Raw genomic sequence first — 18,639 nt, 5'->3', positions numbered from 1 at the left:
GGTTGCCTTTCATTTCCTCCCTATTCCGTGTAGCTGCTCTGCAGTTTCCATCAAGAAAGGCGCACACTCTTGCGTTCTCTGTTCTCTCTGCATCCTCGTGCCACAGAGTTTGCGTAACAGGAACAGTGAACTGGTTAAAATTGCAGGCGCAGGCAGCCTCTCCCTTGCCTGCTTCGGGCTTTGTCTCCCTCCGATGTGGATGAGCAGCTGATCATCTTCGGCAAGAAAACCAATTGCGGCTTTGGCTTGCCTATTCCTTTTGCCCCAAATTTCTTAGTTTGCTGCTATGCTGAGAACATCTCAGAGACTGTCTTTGAAGAGGAAAACCTTCATCTTGAATTTCCGCTGTATATTTTTGCTGCCTCCAGAGCTAAGTCTTAGCTATTTGGCATTTCTCCCAGGTATTATTTTTTCTGAGCCATCTATCTTTTCCTGCTTCTTCCAGGCACTGGCTAGAGCAGCCGTGATTTGGGTCCCTAACCTCTTAGCAGAGGATCAAGCAGATGCAACCTAGTGACTTAAGAATCTGACAGACTTAACGTGGTGTAGAAGTAAATCAGGCTCAATGGTTTCAGGGCAATGGAAATAGTATTAAAACAAAATCCTCTGGAAGGCAGGCTTGTATACACAGCAGACTATATTAAGCACCTTATACCCATAAAGGAGGCCCTGAAACTCACTTGGATTCCAGCTGTTTGCCCAGGAGCTTTGGTTCAGACTTTTAAGACCCCAAGGAGGAATGAATCTTTTCAGGATTTCAGGGGAGGGGCAATTCCCCTTCCAATTTACCTAAATGTCTTCTGTCTGATCAGTCATTTTGTGATTAAGGGATACTGATACCACAGCTGCTTCACGGGTGCTCTCACCATGAGGTATCAAGATCCCCAATGTGTTTCTGCACAAAAAGGTGCCCACACCTTCTCTAACAGAGCACCACAACATCTGGAAAAATGCATTTCTGGTTCTAGCATGGTACTTCTTATGATTCTTTGCTCATACAAAAAGATAGAGATGAGGGCAAAACAATCAGTCAGGCAAATAGGTTGACAGTAATACTGTAATGACCTCACTGCCTTATTTTCACATGAAAGCACATGGGTAATTACAATTTGCTGAATTATCTTTGCCATCCACTCCACCCTGCACTTATTTGCTCTATAATATTAAGTTTAATCTATCCCACCTTGGCTTCTAAAGCAGGCCTGTTTCTTAAGTTGCTACAAGTTCCCTTACAAAACCAAAACAGAAATACATCTATGCCTGTTTTAGAGCAGCTGCAACTTGAAAACTTTTAATATTGCCCGCTGAAACTTGATTCAAAATGATGGAAGGGAAGAGCGTTCTGGCTTTATGTTAAGGTGGGTGAGTCTGTGTAGCCCTGGCTTTTCAAGTTTTTTCTCCTGCACGAAACTCTTTCTGCATCACTTTGGTCCACTGAAGAATTGATGCACGCCCAAAGGATTCTCATGCTAAAGCCACAGGGCAGAGATCTCCGGCCTGTGTGATCAACTTTGTTTTTATACAAACCCAAAGTCTGCAAACCAGAGCCCAATGCAAGATAAAATTCTAATGTATTTGTGTTTCATGCATCTTCTCCTTCTTGCAGCTGTTAACCAGAGAGGAAGCAGAAGGCTTGTTCATCAGTTACAAAAGGCCCAACAATCTAGAAATGAATTCTGAGCTCCTGTCCTCTTCTGTCCTAGGCTCAGGTCATGTGTACAGTGGCCGAATTGGCTGGGTCCAGCCGACTGCCCTTGCTGAAGTCAGTGTTGGTATTCTCTCAGACATCCATATAATTTTATATTGCTGGGGAAGATAAGCAAAGTCAGGAAAGATGCTATAAACTGACATTTAAACTCTTGAAAACTGATTCAAGCCAGCCTAAGAAAATATCCTCTACCACTCTAATGTCTCTTAATGGAAGGACATACGACAGTCTCAGTAAAAGATAGTAAATTGTCACCGACTGGCAATTTGCCATTGTTTACAGAAACTTCTTTTACCAATTGAATTCCCTTTTGTTGTTTTGAATCATGTTTTGGGAAACCATACAGGAAGAGATAGTCCTTCAGATATCCTGATCTTAATCATGCTATGGAAACTTTTGGGGATAGGGACTATCTGTGGCTTTTGAATGGCATGCTGAGGGCTACATACGCAAAGGTTATGTGGCCAAGATAAAACTATGCTTGGTATAATTAAGTTAAATTAAATTAAATTAAGTTATCTAAATACATTTAAAAATAGTTAAGGGTGATATTGTGCTACTGGCTGGACTTCACTTATTGAGAATAAGCAACAAATAAAACATTTATATACACACGCAAGGAATGCTTGGAGGCTCCCAAACAGGGGGAAAAAATCACCCTATTGCTGGTGGTTCAAAGATTCCTTCTATCCCTCAGTAGGCTCAAAGTAGCCTTTGTGGATCAAAGTCAGGGACCAGTTTGGGTGAATTTAACCAAGGCTAAATATTGCAAACAGATGTGTTTTTTCTCGTCCTTCCCCTTGTTAGGATTGCAAGTAAATTAGTGTCTGACATGCCACTAGGATTCTTTGCTCAAAATTTCATCAAGAACCCTCTTGGTTTTTAAACGTTCTGCTTATTTTATATAAGAGACCTAAAAGTTTATCATTTTCTACCGAAGTGGGGAAGCTAGTGGGCAGTAGCTGTCTGCCTGCTTTCTCTGGGAGAATCTTCTTCCTAGGACTGGTTCCCTCTGAGACAAAAGGTTTTGTTTTTGTTTTTTGTTTTTCCTTTATCAGCTGAATTCTCTCTCAAAAGGGTCTCCATTTCCAAAGTTTGGGGTAGACCAACAGATCTTTGAACTACTTTTAGTCAATCAATAGCTGGGATGGGATCTCAAGCCACAATGGTTCAGGTTCGATTCCCCAAATTCTGATGCGTGATGAAAGCAGTCATGCCATAGCAAAGAAAATGTTATGGCTGAAATAAAAAGATAATTTATTTTTAGGACATCTCCCTCTGTCCCTGTGGACGTGACAGAAACCAGGTTCAACTTCTCTGTTTGCATAATCCCATCATACCTAAGGAATCTATTCCCTTCCAGAACAAAGCACCCCCTGCCTTTCCTTGCCAGAAAGAAAGAAGTATTGCTCATCTTAACAAAAGCAGAATGAAAAGCCCCATGCAATTGTCTAAGGCAAACCTAATAAGGAAGAGGCAATCGTTATAATTGGGCCAAATTGCAGATGTTCTATAGTCAATTCAGGGCATGTGCCTAACCCTATCAATGTTCCTCTGCTCATTAACAAGAGATGATGGCTATTTCCAGTGCTGTTTCTGTCTCCTAAAAGCATGGTTTTCCTTAACAATAAAACAGCTGTCCTCACACAATCAAACTTAACTGGGTTTTCCCTATATGATCCTGACCGCAGATCCGAGCTCTAGAATTTCCTGCTTTACAACTCCATGATAAAGGAAATTTCATCTTTCTATTGTTCACAGTTCTTCTTCTGTAAGTTGGAACCCACCCATCCTTGTCCCAGTGAAGTATGTGATCTTCCTCCTCAGTGTTGTACTCCATTTTGTCTTCTTCTATGACAAGAAAAAAATGGTCAAGATAATCTTGAAATACCATTCTTCATGGATTTAATAAAAACAAAACAAAATAAATGTCCTTCTTGTCAAGGTTGTATGGGTATGGATGAATGTGTGGATGTGTGTATGGGTAGATGGGAGGAATACAATTTAAAGGAAAAATAATGTTTTGGAAATAAGTTTCTTTCTGAACAACGTCATCAACTTTGAGAAGTTCACCTCTGGTTGGATTGCTTTGGTCTGGAGTTACTGATACTGAATAGTCCAGATGTTGCTTTTGGAATGTATTTGCGAATGCTAGCCAAACCTGCAGATTAAACCTGCAGGACAGAGCAATTTAATATTTCTTCTGCAATCCAAATTAGGTAAAGGGATATCTTAAAACAGTTTCTTGCTACTCCTTCCAAAACCAAAATGGAATTTATCATATGTTTAAAACAATGTATTCAATATTATGAATATATTAGAGGCATTTGTAGAGGGCAACTAGTGGACAGGAAGTTTGTATGCAACCCTGTGTGCCCAACCCTTTTCATTTATAAACTTCCTCCCCCTTTTAATTTTCTTTTGTATACTCTTAAGACAAAGCACTGGAAAAACAGAATGCTGTTGAATTATGGGATAACAGCTTCAAGGTTTCAGAGTGTATAAAAGTAGCATTTCCTAGCTGTCACAGTTTTTCTTCTAAGAAGCATCTTGACAGTTGTCCAACTTAGTTTTATATGTTTAGATCAGACTTGGAAGCTGAAGAAACATGTCTAAGAAGGGCAATGGCAAACTGCTTCCATAACATTACCTTGAAAATTATTTGGACTGGTCCAAGTAGTCACCAATAAGTGAGCTTGATCCAAAAGAATATTTAACATGTTTATGGCTACTTCTGAGACTTTCAAGCACACTTTTTGGACAATTAGAAGATAAAGGAAAACATCTGTTCTACAAGAAAACTTTACAAGCCTAGAGTACAATGAGTAAAAATATGTGAGACATGATCTACTTGAATTCTGCAAATAGAATATGCCCATGTACAAAGATCTAAGACCCAAAGAGATTTCTTTTTCCTCAATTATTTATGAAGAAGTACCTTATGCTGTGCAGAGAGGTAGGATTGGATGGAGATGTTGGAGTCATGCGCAAACATCCTAATTGTTATAATGAATCATGTATGAACACTATTTAAGGGGTGTGTATATGCAGGGGAGGGGTAGGCAGAAGCAGGACATCGCTTTAATACCATGCAGGGGCAAAGATTGGATGGTACCTTTGGTCAACTAACCAGTCCAATATTACCAAATATTAACCAAGAATTAACATGTTAATTCATTATAACTGTATCCCTGAACGAAAGGAATTGTATTGGTTAAAGAGAATTCCAAATATGTTCATCAACTCCCCATATCTCTAAAGGTGGTGTGGACACATTTGGAGTTCCAAGGAAGTATTGTGAATCTCTTCATAAAATGCCTGCCACTTGTACAGGCCATTCACAAAATGGCTGTCATTGGATGCAGTCCATCACAACTAGGGTTGCCACATCTGGGCTGGTTGACCACTAGATGGCAGCAGAATTCTGCTGTTAGTCACCAAAAACATCTCACAGAAAGGAAAAACGAATAATGAATGGGATAAAATAAGTAACTCCTAAGATCTTGAACAAAGGTCTGGGCCTCAGGCCATTTTTTTCTACAAAGGCTTCCTCTCAGGAAAATTTACTCAGAGAAAAGCGTGTGGCTTGATAAGTGCTCCAAAGCATTGTGATAGCTGATTTCCCTTGCCACAGCCAAGACTTCATCCAAAGCACATGCTGAATTTATTTTTTCTTCCCATTTAGATGGAAGAATGTGAATGTGTGCTTGTTGGTTTGGTTTGATGTGGTGTGTGCTTTATCTTGTTTGAGTGTAGTGTGTGTCTAATTTTGCCTTTCTTGGGGCAGAAGTGACTGTGTGGGTCACTTAAACAAATGTGTGCATTTTTCCAAGCATCGTAAGTTTGCTATCTATAAAATGGATGTTTTGTTCTGCTTTGTGAGGCTAAGGGCAGATCTGCACTTTGTGCTAAGCTGATCATCATGGACCATTCAACACTTCCTGAGTGCAGGAGAGGGTGCCATCTTTCATTCCAACCCATTGCAAAAGCACCCCATGGCCGGGTTTTCCAGCTTTGATTCAAAACTGCTGTGTTGACTGGTGCCGTCTTCAGCCTTTCAGAGCAGATGGTCTCCAGCACTTCATTCCATTCGAGTAGCAGCCACGGTTTAGTGCCTGGCACGTCCCCTTCCCTCCAGTGGCTGGTCACTGCCCTGGGCATTTTTCCTGGCCGCTAGATTGTCACATCCTCTGCTGGTTGGCAATTGTTGGTTTTTGGTTTTGTTTTAATGCTCCCACAGTTGATCCAAATATGGTCTATTAAGCCAATGAACTATCTTCAGTCCTAGAAGCTCTTGCTCCACTCAGCCCTTACCTCTAGTGGACACCCTTTCAGTTTTTGTCCATGGATGAAGCGTGCTCCCTTTGCTTTCCCATCCTCTGATCACAGTCCTTCCAAGCTTCCCTTCCCTGAATGTTTTTCTAACACAATTCAGTGGGAAATAGGAATGTTGCTATTCTGTTTCTACAAAGACGTTGTAGGAGGAGAGCCATGTTAATTTATGGTGGCAAAAAATCAGGAGTGTGGTAGCACCTTTTTGACTAACACATTTTGTAAATAGGCATAAGCTTTCATGAGCTGCAACTCACGTCATCTGATGCACAGAGCATTTAGGCTGATATAGGATTTAAACTGGGTGAGATGGAGGGGTAAGGGAGGGGAAGACGGGTTCTTTCTGCAGATGTAGGTTATATGTGAGACAGACTGCAAGCCCCTTATCAATTAACAATTGTAATGTTTTTTAAAAAATCCATTGTGTTTGCTGAGACTTTCTGAGATGGCCTGAAACCAATTTTTCACTCAATAGCTGTTAAAGTCTTCTTTTTTCCAAAACGGTCACTTCGAGGTCTGCTGTAGAGTGTCCTGGGAGGCTGAAATGCTCTGACATTACTTTGTCCTTGTTTTGGGTCCTGGTGTCAAACTGCCTATTGCTTTGATTATTGTAGCATCAAAGTAGCCATGGTACTGGAAGGGGAAAAAGGAAAAAAGGAAGGGTCTGTGTTAGTGTCAGTGGAAATCATGTGGGAAGGTTGTGTGTGTGAAGGCCTCCATACCCTTCATAATACTTTTAACAATAAGGATAAAAACCTATATGACTGATAAAAACTTAATATAGATTAAACATCATCTTAGGAAAAGCCCTTCTCAAAAGTAACCATGCTTGGTTGGCAAACTGGGAGGGTTGTTGTTTCAATTGGGCCTTCCACAGGGGTATGTCCTGTAGCAATTGTTTTGCAGGTCAGAGGGGCTGTTCTCCAGAGAAGAAGAGCTCCGTTGTTTTACCTCCAATTTTCCTGGTTCTCACTCCGCTACTCCAGAGACTGAGCAAGAGGAAGTGCGAGTGTAGGGCTGTCGTGTTTTAGAGCCACAGTAGCTATATAATGCTATGCTGGTTAAGTAGAAACTGTTGGGCATCATTGCTTATTCTCTAGATTTATCTACAGGACCTTGGTTTTTTTTTTCCCTTTCCTTACTAGGATGCATGGTCACACAGGTCAGTCTTGTGTTTCTGTACTGCATTTTTAAAATAAATTACAATGTTGCTAAGTTCTGCATGGTAGTATGCAACATTTGATGGGATCTGATTGCTGGGAAGAGTTAATAATTCAATATACATTATGACTACACTGACAATTATCTATAATTTTTAATAATTAGTGTTATGGTTTTCATGGTGTATTTTGCTTAGACATTTTTAGATACCACTGTATATTATTTTATTATACTGTAATCTATAGTATTTTACCACTTTTATTATAGTGTATAGTCAAGTTGGAACCTTTAATTGTAATTAAAATTTAATTATAATTAGTTCTATTGTGATTCGAAGATTCTAGTGTTATGGTTATCATTTAATTCCCATGTTATTACTTTGTCATTTTACAATCACTTTTTATAGCTTTAAGGAAGAGCTTGTTTCTAATGATATATTGTTAATGTTACTGTTTCTACATCTTATTTAAAAGAAAAAAAATAGGGAAATACCAAATCCACTGATTGGGAATGGAATATTCTACAGAATTCCCAAATGTTCCATTCCTATTCCATTCCATTCCATGCCGTCCCTCCTTTGGGTCATGCAATTCTTGGGGACAGTTTACCATTTTCCAGTAAATCCTCTGGACAGGAAGTCCTTTGAGGTCTTCCAAGCATAGCATTCTATGCACAACAGGCCTGTTTGGGGCTGGGCCACTTGTTGACCACCTTGAACCATTTCCAATTTGGAAGGTTGACACCCCCAAATCACCAAACTGCAGCAGGTTTAGCTTGGTCCCAAGAGAAAATGGAACAATCCAAAATTCTTTGAAATGTTGCATTCCTGAATTGTTGAGCTTTGCACATCCCTACTCTAAATTCCTCTGGCAGAGAAGGAGCTTATCTTGGACTGAGAGGTGCCAAGAAAGAAACAGGTAAAGAGTCAGAGAAGCAGCTTACTAAAACAATCCAGACGTATGTGCCTTGAATCTTTGGACTGTCCCACAACTGCTGCCTAAAAAATCCAAGATGACCCATAGCCATATTGGATTCTTTAGGCAGCAGGCAGGTCCAAGAAGTAAGGAGAAAGGAGAAGAGACAGTTGTGGGAGTGTCCAAAGCTTCAAGGCACATGGGTCTGGAGTCACATAGTAAAGATTCACATGGGTTGGCATGCTTAAATCAGCCAGGCAGGGCATCTCCCCCAGATGTGAGAAAAACCTTCAAAAATATCAACAAACATCCCAGCAAAGCATGCTGCTGGGGCTCTTAGGTCAAGGCATTTCAGTATTAAGTTCACAGACAAAGACAGCACAAAACCAAAGAGATACCAGTCTGAAGATGAGGAGATGCCAAGATTGCTCGGGGAGAAGCATTAGGAGAATCCACAGTCATGCAAGTCCAACCTTCAGGAGGTTGGGTGTAGACATCATACACAAACCAGAAGAGAATGACCTGCAGGCTTCACTAACCCCTAGGTTGGGTGAAGTATAAGAAATATCCCACTTCCGTATTTGGAGGTTAGACTCTAAAAATGCAAAATGAATAAACAAACCAGTCCAGGAATCTAAACAAAACCCTTTCCAAATCTCACACCAATTGTGGAATAGCATTGTGGCCACTAAAAAACAAACCAAGCAAAAAACTTCAGTGGAGAAGCAACCATCTTAATTTGCTGAACTTTGGAGAAACAGTGTCCTGATAATATTCTTAATGGATTCTAGAGATCACAGCATGGTGGATTTTGTATTGGTGCCCCTGCTGCGACCTCTGGAGAATGGTGATGGTGGTGGCCAACTAGCTCTGACTAAAGAGCTCTGAAAGACAGAGTTCTTGGGGAGAGAGACAAGCTGCTGTTTTGGAGAGAGAGAGAGAGATACACCCTTTAGGAGTGAGTACAAGGAAATAGAAGGATCAGTGCAGCACGTGCAGGGAACATACAAGCATCTTTACACAGCCTCTGTTCTAAATAACTGCCATGGGAGGGGGCAGGTCATCACATCAACGAGGTCCGTACCTGCTGCCTCCCTTTCTTGTAGCTCTTTTTCTCAATAACTTTTCTCCCCAAAGGAACCCTTTCCCCACTCCAAACTAAACCTCTCTCCCCACTCCACTTCCCTCTTGCTGTGAAAAAAGAAATTAACTTCTGCTGCTGCTAATTTTCACTTCACATCTTTTCGTTCCTGGGAAAGCAAAACCTGGCTTCAGCAGCAAAGTGGGACTTTCATACACTGGGACCAGGGAAATATACCTCACTCAGTACTGATATTAAACCGAATCTTGCCATGCCACACCCCCTTCAGCCTGCCAGCCCTTTCAAACCCATTTTTTTCACTTTGTCCTTACCAACTTCAGATCACAAATATTCTCAGGAGATTGCTACTCCCTACCTGCTGAATGAACATGAAATGTGAGCTGGTACGGCAGAGGGCACGACAGGCAGTCAGTCTCACCAATGAAAAATCAAAGAACGCGAGAAACATACCGGAATGTGCGTTCCACCCAGTGCACAAGTGCAGACTGAATGATGGATTTTCAGCCATCAAATTGGTGTTGACTCTTAGCGACCACAGAGATAGATTTTCTCTCTGAGAAATCTGTCCCTAACCTGGTTAGAAGTGCAGGAAAGAGGGGGAAAAGGCTGATTTCCTGTTGCACAGCAACAGTATGTTTTGTTGCTGGTAATGCACCATTTGTGGTTTGGAACTAGTGCGGTGTGATTGATGAGAGTGCTTCCAGTAGTAGATGAAGAGAAAAACCCTTATGTGGTAGGTCTGAGAATGAGGTGGGCAGCTGAAAGTCATTCCACTGTTGACAGAGGCACTTCTAAAGCTCAGTACAGAATGGAATGAGTTTTCTCCTTTGAACCAATTTACTTGTATTATTCCTATAACTCCAAAAGGCAACTATTAGGAAAATTTATCTCTTATACACCATTGTATTATACAGAATGAAAGGGTTTGATATGTCTCTCCATACACATTGATCTCTATAAGGAAAACAAATAGTACAAATTCAATCATATTATACAGTATTTGAACTACAGTAAGTTACTACCAATTATAATAGCTGGAATAAACCCTAGAGCAGATTTTTACATGTGAGGTGGTGGTAGCAAGAAGAATCTGAATACAATGTACGTTATGAATGTCTATCTCATGAACTTATTTGATGCTTGAGCATTATCTCCTGGTTGGGCAGGTTCTCAATAATTACAGACTCGAGTCAAACATGTTTAGAATTCATGTTTGATTTAGAAATATTGTCCAGTTATTCATTAGGGGTTTTGTGGATGGAGAAGGATGTAAAGAGTTTGTCCCAATAACTATGTTGCAGTAACTCAAATTTAACTTATTTTGCACTATGGAGGCATCACTCAGATCTACCAGTAGATCTGGGTGTACTTTAGTCAACTCCTGACCAAAGTGCATGTCAAGAGCTTCAGTTTGTTATTATATTTTGTGTGTGTGTGTGTGTGGTGGAGGAGAAAACTGCCCTGAAGAACAGCTTTGGTTGTACTTGTAGAATATTGACCAAAATGAGACAAAACTGATTGGTATTGTGTCCAATCAGCAGGGAATGCTGCATGTGGCATGGGTACAACTAAAGCTGTTATTTTACTATTTACTACTTATTTTACTAAAAAGCCATGATGGCAGTGGAAGCAAATATTAGTGGGCCAATCTGTTGAAAACCATGGCATGTAGAAGATTGTGATTAAAATGTAAACAGCATGAATTAACGAAGGAAAGGAAAGGAAAGGAATAAATAAATAAATAAATAAATAAATAAATAAATAATAGATAACTTCTAAGTTTGTGAAATGAAGAAAAAGATGTAACAGTTCTGAATAAATATAGTCTGCACTTTTGGAGTGGAGTTAAGTACATGCAGGAAAGTGAAGATGTAGGATAACCGTGAATGATATGTAGGTTTAATTACTAATGAAAGTGCTAAAATTCATGTTAGAAAGTATGAATGGTGTTGGTGTCATCTAGATTGTGGTAGGTGCATATGAAATAATGAATTCATTGTGTGGCGATGCTTGGACATTATGCTTCAGTGAATTGTGGTAATGAAAAAAACAGGAATGAGTTTAGGAGAAAATTGGATAACACTTGGGTCATTCAAAAAACCCAAGAATAAATGCCTCATTGACTGAAGTGACTCTTTGATGTATCTGCTTTGAAAAAAGATCTGTTGGTTTCAAATACATGGCTTGAACATAAGTCCATTATATATACACACGATAAACGAATAGATAAATGGAAAAGCTTAACATTTATCTATGATGAAAGATTGAATGAATTAGCAAAAGATACAAAGATGATGAGAGGTTCTAAATCAAAATGTGGACCATTTTTGGGTAGTGTCAAAAGCAGATCATAAACAAAAAATGAGGGAAAAAGAAAGAAGGGAGAACAACTAAAGTGAAAGCAGAATAACTGCAGGAAGAGAAGGTATGAGTTCTGTATAAAACTATGAATCTCCCAACAGAATGAATGGAAACAAGATATACAGAAAAATTTAGGTCCTGGAAGCCTCATAGAATAGTGAAAAGAATTATATTATACAGTGCTACAGAAATAAGTGATAAAGGGAAGTAGGAAAAAGGAAGTTTGTCTGAATGATAAAGTGAAAGAGACTGCAAATAAGGGGGAAAAGTGCGTATAAGAGAATTATTACTGCAGACAATGAAACCAAGAGAAGGATATTGTATAATGTGGATATAGAGGAAAAACACAGTTGACAATAATGTAGTCAAGTACTGGTTAAGATTAAAAGAGAAAATGCAGAGCAGTTCTAATGGAAATAAAACAATATTTTGGAAGTGGGTGAAAAGGGCTAAACAAAGACTTTCCAGGAGAATAAATGACAATAGAAATAAAATGATGAAATAGTTTGGGTTAAACCAAAATAGGGAATGCTGGGAGGAGTATTTTAGAGATTTGTATGGGACTGGGAGTGATATCAGAAAGAAAAAAATGGAAGTGAATGCGATAAATGTTAGTGTCCAAGAAAAACAAAAAAGATAAAAAGGAAGTATAAATACTGTGCGAATGTTGAAAAGTGATACGATTGCAGGTGTAGATTGTATAATTAGAGTGTTAAATTATGGATATATTTTCCTAAGGGACTTTGCAACTTGCTAACATGTGTGGAAGAATGTTGTTACTGTTCCCTTATACAAAAGGAAAGCTAATAAGTGAATTCAAAAATTTGTATGTGAGAGATAGTTTGTCAAGCATACCTGCGAAGGTGTTTGGCAGAATTCTAATTGAAAGGGTACAAAAGTGTCAGTGAGCAAAAGTTGGAAAATTCAGTGCACTGTTAGGCCAGGCAGAGGGTGTGCAGACCAAATTTTTGCTCTTCAGCAAAAAGTCATTAAAAACTGATGTGTGTGAGAAAGAAAGTATTCCAAATTAACTTAGAGAAAGCATATGACAGAATGAATAGGCTTGAATTATGTACATTTTGTGTTAATATGGAGATGAAGGTTACTTGCTGAATGCAATAAGGGTGGCAATGTGCAGAAAGTAAGGAAGATGATTGGATGGAAATATGCAAAAGCTATTGCCTAGGCAAAGGGGGCTGAAACATTTTTGTAGTCCAGAAACTCCAGATAATGGTTGGCCATGTCTCAGACAGACACCTCCCTAATTCACTGGAGTATAAGAAAGAGGAGGTGGTCCAGCACAGTCAGACTTGCAAGATTCTGTTATTATAGCCACTCTCAATAAAAGTAGTTTTAGCCTTACTGTGGAGTTGATTTCATGGTCTGGTCTACCTACTGGGGCTAATAGTTTGTGATGTGAAACAAGTGGAATGCTTAGCCAGTATTCAAACAAGGATGGGTGAAGTCCCCCTGGTTGTTTAACATATTTATGGATAAATGTATAAATAATGTTTGCAATGACGTTAGAGGTGTCTTGGTTGAGGATATGAATGTGTGTGTACTTTTGCAGTGAATGAGTATATGATGTAATGAGGAGTATGGCTCTGAAATTTAATAAAGCAAAGTCCAAGATAGTTGTGTTTGACAGGGAAAATGGAGTGAAATACTTCAATAGTTATACCTAAAGTATAACTATAAAGTTATACCTAACTAGAGAAAAACTAGATTAGACAGATTAATTGGTAGAATATTTACTAAAGATGGGAAAGTACAGTGCATGTGCAAATACTAGTAGAAATGTAGTAGGTCATATGTGTTGTGAGGCAAGGAATGAGTGTTGAAAGAAGCAAAACCGGCTATGTATAAGGGTGTGCTTCTGCCTACCTGGTTCTATAGAAGTGAGAGTTGGGTATATCAAGAGAAACATTAAAGTAAGTTGAGCGCACTAGGAATGAAGTACTTGAAAACTGTATGTGGAGTGGCGTAGTGAGTGTTGTTTTATAGTAGATTCCCTTTCCTTTCTGTTTATCTCTTGCCTGTAATTTCTTTTACATATTACATGCTACTTCTTTTCCTTTTCCTTTCTCTTATCTCCTTTCTTTTCTCATTATTACTTCCCACTTTTTTTCCTGCACTTTACATAATTTTGCTTTCCCCGAAAGGGAATAACATTATTTGTATGTACATCTGTAGGTCTATATGGGAGAGGCTGTCTTTCCAGTGTCCTTAATGCTTTTGAGCAGTTTCTATCATCTCAATGGGGTTTACAGAAGACCATTTCCCAAGAGACTGATTCATTATTGTTATATTCCATTACCTTCCAGTTCTATGATTTGAAGCATGTAACAAACCATCCAGTATCAGCTGTTAATGCAGTCATCCAAACCATGTCCTAGTAAAACAAAACAAAACACCCAAGCCCGAATTAAAAGATTCACATTACTTTTGTACCAGAATCATAATTCTTTGGAGAAAAGAATACCCTACTGGAGAAAAAGTGATAAAATGATGCTTCCCAACTACTGGTATGCATACCACAGAAGGGACTTAGAAGTCCTATAGATGGAACTCAGCTCAAGTCACTGCAACTTTAATTAACCCCTTTGAAATCTGCAGTAACTGGTAATAATCTAATGTTATAATATCTGTATGTGTATAAAATATCATTGGAGAATGGGCTTTTTGTTGCTCTGTTGGTGGGATTGTGGGATTCAGATTCTTTGACACAGTGATTGATGGGACTTAAGATAGAAAAGATTGAAAACCGCTGCCCCAGAACACATTCTCTGGAACATCGGCCTCCTTGCCTTGCTATGCATTGGACAGACTCTTGGGGGCGCTATTAGCTACCTAAAGGAATCATCTCATGACAGTCTCATACTGCAACTGCTTTCTTGCCTCAGCAGCCAGAGGAAAGGGGCAAGCCAGCTCTGAGTAGAGAATCCTCACAGTATTTGGAAGAGAGGCAGGACATTATCTGTGAGAGATACACAAGGGGAGAGAACCAGCAAGGCAGCAAGCTGTAGAAAATTCCTCGGGGGCTCTGGACTCCTGATTATTTGATTTCTCTGTTTGCTTCAACTGCATCACCATCTCTGCTATGTTTTGGAGTCAAATAGCCCCAAATGCTGTAAGCTTCCTATGAATTCCTTTCAAAGGAAATAAATTCTGAAAGAGTGCTGGGCTCCTTGAACTTTTCATGGTAGATAGATCTTAGGCAAATCTAACCCTTCATCATTATGATCAGGACTGTCCCCCAGAGAACTTCTAGCTATTTCTGTGGCTCTGGCTGCATTTCTTCCAGCAACCACAATCAAAGAGTCTGTGAATTCTAGGATGTATAAAATGTCCAAAGTATGGTAACCAGGGAATTTCATTCTACCAATTCCAGATCCTTATGTTGGAGACAGTGAAGTATCTCTAGAACTGTCCTGTAATAACTCTCCTGAATTATACCACTTCTCTTGACCCAGAAGAGTTATAAAACTGATTAAAGAAAGTCTTCAGTTTGAAGTGCTCATCCCCAACTTTTCCGACTGACTTAAGTTTTTTATTGTTTGGTTTTGATTTTGGTTTTGGTTTTACTATATGGAGCAAGCATTTCATTGTACAGTGTTTTGGTAATAGCAACATAGAAATTCATTCTCTTGGCTGGAATATGAAAACGCTTAATATACCAGAAATAGTTTTACTTTTAAATAGCTTCCCCATGATTTATTAATTGCTTCAATTGTAAACAAAATACCTGAAGTAGAGAATTACTACCTGTCCTGAGTGGGAAAATTTTCGTTTGTTGTATGATTTCACCGAATTGAGAAATTTCTCAAATCAAAATTTATCAAATTGAAAAAAGGGAATCAAGAAGCACTGCTTCACTTAGCTTTCCCTATAACATAAAAAAGATGATGCAAATATGATATTGTTGATTGTTATTTTTAAATTAACTTAAAGAAGGAATCAGGTATCTTTTCCTTTAAGCAAAAACATCAAAACTTGTAATCTAAAGGAAAAGCTTACTCCACTTGAAATTTATTGTGTGCGAGTCCATTGTAATGCCAAGGAGTTGCACAACTGCATTATTGTTGGATGCAAAGGTGCTATGGACAGGCTTCTGGAGTGGGTCCATAATGTAAGTTACTTACCTACTTCATTTATTGATTTACAATCAAAGATCCAGAAATAAAGAAGTAGCAGTAGTAATAAACAAAAAAACGAAATAAAAACATATTGCAAGGCACAATGAAAGAAGCAGTAAAATCAAAGGGAGATTGGAGAAAACGATCTAGTACAATTGAAATTATCCCTACAATCCTATAAAGTAATTACAGGATAGTGTTCTAAGAAGACCCCAATTCTCAACAGGCTGGTGGCCTCTGCTCTATTGCAACGAAATCTGTAGTTGCAGTAGAACAGTGTCTGAGTGAAACAATGATTTTTTCCCCCTGTTTACCTCTTTCTCTGCACTGAATTTAGCTCCGGGTCCTTACTGAGCTGACAGCGTCAAGAGTTTGTTCAGAAAATATATAACACAGTTCAGCAAGAAAAAGGGGGCAAATGTTATAAACAGGTAATGCAAATAAATGAACAAGTAGTAGAGGAGGTGCAATTATACAGTATCAACCCCCATCTCACAATCTGCACTCCAAGCTTCATATTCATTTGCTCCCCCACCAAACAGAACTTACCAGGCATACAGTATATGGCATCCCATCGGTGGGTCAATAAAACTTCCTGGAGCTGCTGCATTCTGGGATCCTAAAAACAGAGGGTTTGCCAAACAGCTAGCAGAACATCTACATTCAGCTTGGTGGGCCAAAAGTTGCATAGGTGTCCCTTCGGAAATAGGTGAGTCTTCCTTTGTCTTCAGATACTCTTATCATTCTAACTACTTTTGCATATCATCTCCCATGTTTTGGAACTCTCTAGCCCCTCATAAAGAGGGAAACACCCACTCTGAATTTTCTGATGGCTACCAAGTGCTGATTTTCTCTCCGAACAAGCATTTTCAATTGTAATGATCTGGTTCAGTCAATAACTATGAAGGAATGTGCCCCTTTCTGCTCATAAGGGAAAATTCTATGGCAGAACTGTGTGCTAGCGATTCAGAAAATCAGCACAGAAAGGACTAGTAAGAGCGTGAGAGGGAGGTGAGATGCCGAGGGTAGGGAAGAACGTAAGATGGAAGCAAAGGGCATGAAATGGGATCGCTAAGAGTGAGGAGCAACTAATGCGAGCCTTAGAAAGGAGGTGAGGTGAAGATCAGGGATTTAGGGAACAGTAGGTAGACCACAGATGGGATAAAGAAGCAGCAACAATCAGAAGATGAAGGTGTTATATAATTTTATCCAGGAGGCAGACGTCTAATCTGTCTTCCCCAGACAATTATCTCTATACTTTTTTCCCTCATACTTTAATTGCACTAAATGTACAGAAAGGAAAGCCTCCCCCCTCAAAACAAACAAACAAACAAACAAACAAAAATAATAAAAAAGGGAGGCAAAAAACATAGAAACATGTTACAGAGGAAGTCACTCAACCCAGTGTTTGACTACATCATTGAACCCTCAAACTGTAGAACCAGGTCAGCTATCCTCTGTCTGGACATCTGATCTGAATGGGATAAAAGCATTTGCTGGCTAGACATTTGTTTGTCTCCTCCATTTCCTCCTCCTCTTCTTCTTTTTAATATACTGAGATGGTCGATCTGGCATTATTATTTTGAAAGATGAATTTTGAAGGACAGTTACACAGCGGCAGAATTCGGAATAACTGTACAGCTCTTGTTTTGTTTTGCTTTCCAGCTGTAAGGCCCTCCCTGCTGCAGAAGTGCTGAGGTTCATAGACACCAATTAGACTTTAAAACAAAAAGAAATCCGAAGCAGCCCATGTGGCTTCCCACTTCTGCAACTGCAGGAGGCATACCTGTAATGTGGAGTTACATTAGAATCCAAAGATGCTGCTCTGTATTCATGAGTGTGTAATCACAAATCATGTTTTCTATGAAAAATTATTAGCATGCATGACTGAGGAAAAATGGAATTTCTGAACTCTCCTGGAGAGAATCGTAGGCTATGAGGAAACAGGTGGGGCCTTTTGGCAGGTGAAGGAACTGGGTTCAGGAGACAAGAACCTGGCACTGAATTGCAAGTTAGATGCAAAGGTTCACTCCTGATTCGTTAAAGATTGTTACATGGAGAAGTCCATCAGGGTTGGATTTGCCAATTATCATGACATTATTGATGGAAAAGCCTACCAAAGTGAAATCAGCATTTCTGCAGATCTCTCCAAATACATGACTAGAACCTGAAGACCTTCTGGGGACAGCGATGCTACAGAATTTCTGGAACTAACTGGTTAGGATTTTTACCCATTAGCTTAAACCGAGGCAGCAACCCTGTCCTTTCTGGATGTTTAGGAATATAATTCTCATCTGATGAACCAGCATGGCCAAAAATCTGGGGTAAGGGGAATTTTAATCTCAGGCATGGCTTATTCTTGGTCTAAATAATGGATAGGCAATTCACAGAGCTCCCCACCGTCCAGGCTTGGGTGTGGGCCCTAAACATATTCCTCATTTATAACTAAACACTGGTTGCTGCCAGATTTAAAGCTGCCTGGAAACATTTTCCCTGCATCATTAGAAACCAAATATTGACTAATCATGATAAAGTTCAGAAATAGTTTGGAACAGGTGTTTACTGAAATGTCTTTTTTATCTTCCCTGAAGCTCCACAGTACCAAGCCACATGCTCTTTCTTTGTTTTGAAACATACAGCTTCTTTGAAAAAAAAAATTCAGTTTTAAGGAGAAGAAAAGAACAATGGTGGCCATAGCATGTATGAAAGTCTGTTGGCTTATTGGCCAAGGCTTGCATGCCATTACTTGGACCTCTTGGGAGCATTTAGTTCCTGCTGGTGTCAAATACTTTTTGAATGTATTTGTTTATATTTTTATTTATTCCATAGCAATATTTAATATTGAGGATTGCACACATTTTTTCCTTGACGATGCCTACATTTTTACAGATGGCCTCCAGACCCCGCCCCCCCATAACTTAACTG

The sequence above is a fragment of the Python bivittatus genome, unplaced genomic scaffold (genome assembly GCF_059951505.1).
Source record: "Python bivittatus isolate LINGU-HERP-01145 unplaced genomic scaffold, Pbiv_v1 ctg000200_np1212, whole genome shotgun sequence".
NCBI classification, from domain to species: Eukaryota; Metazoa; Chordata; class Lepidosauria; order Squamata; family Pythonidae; genus Python; species Python bivittatus.
This window is presented reverse-complemented; position numbering follows the sequence as displayed.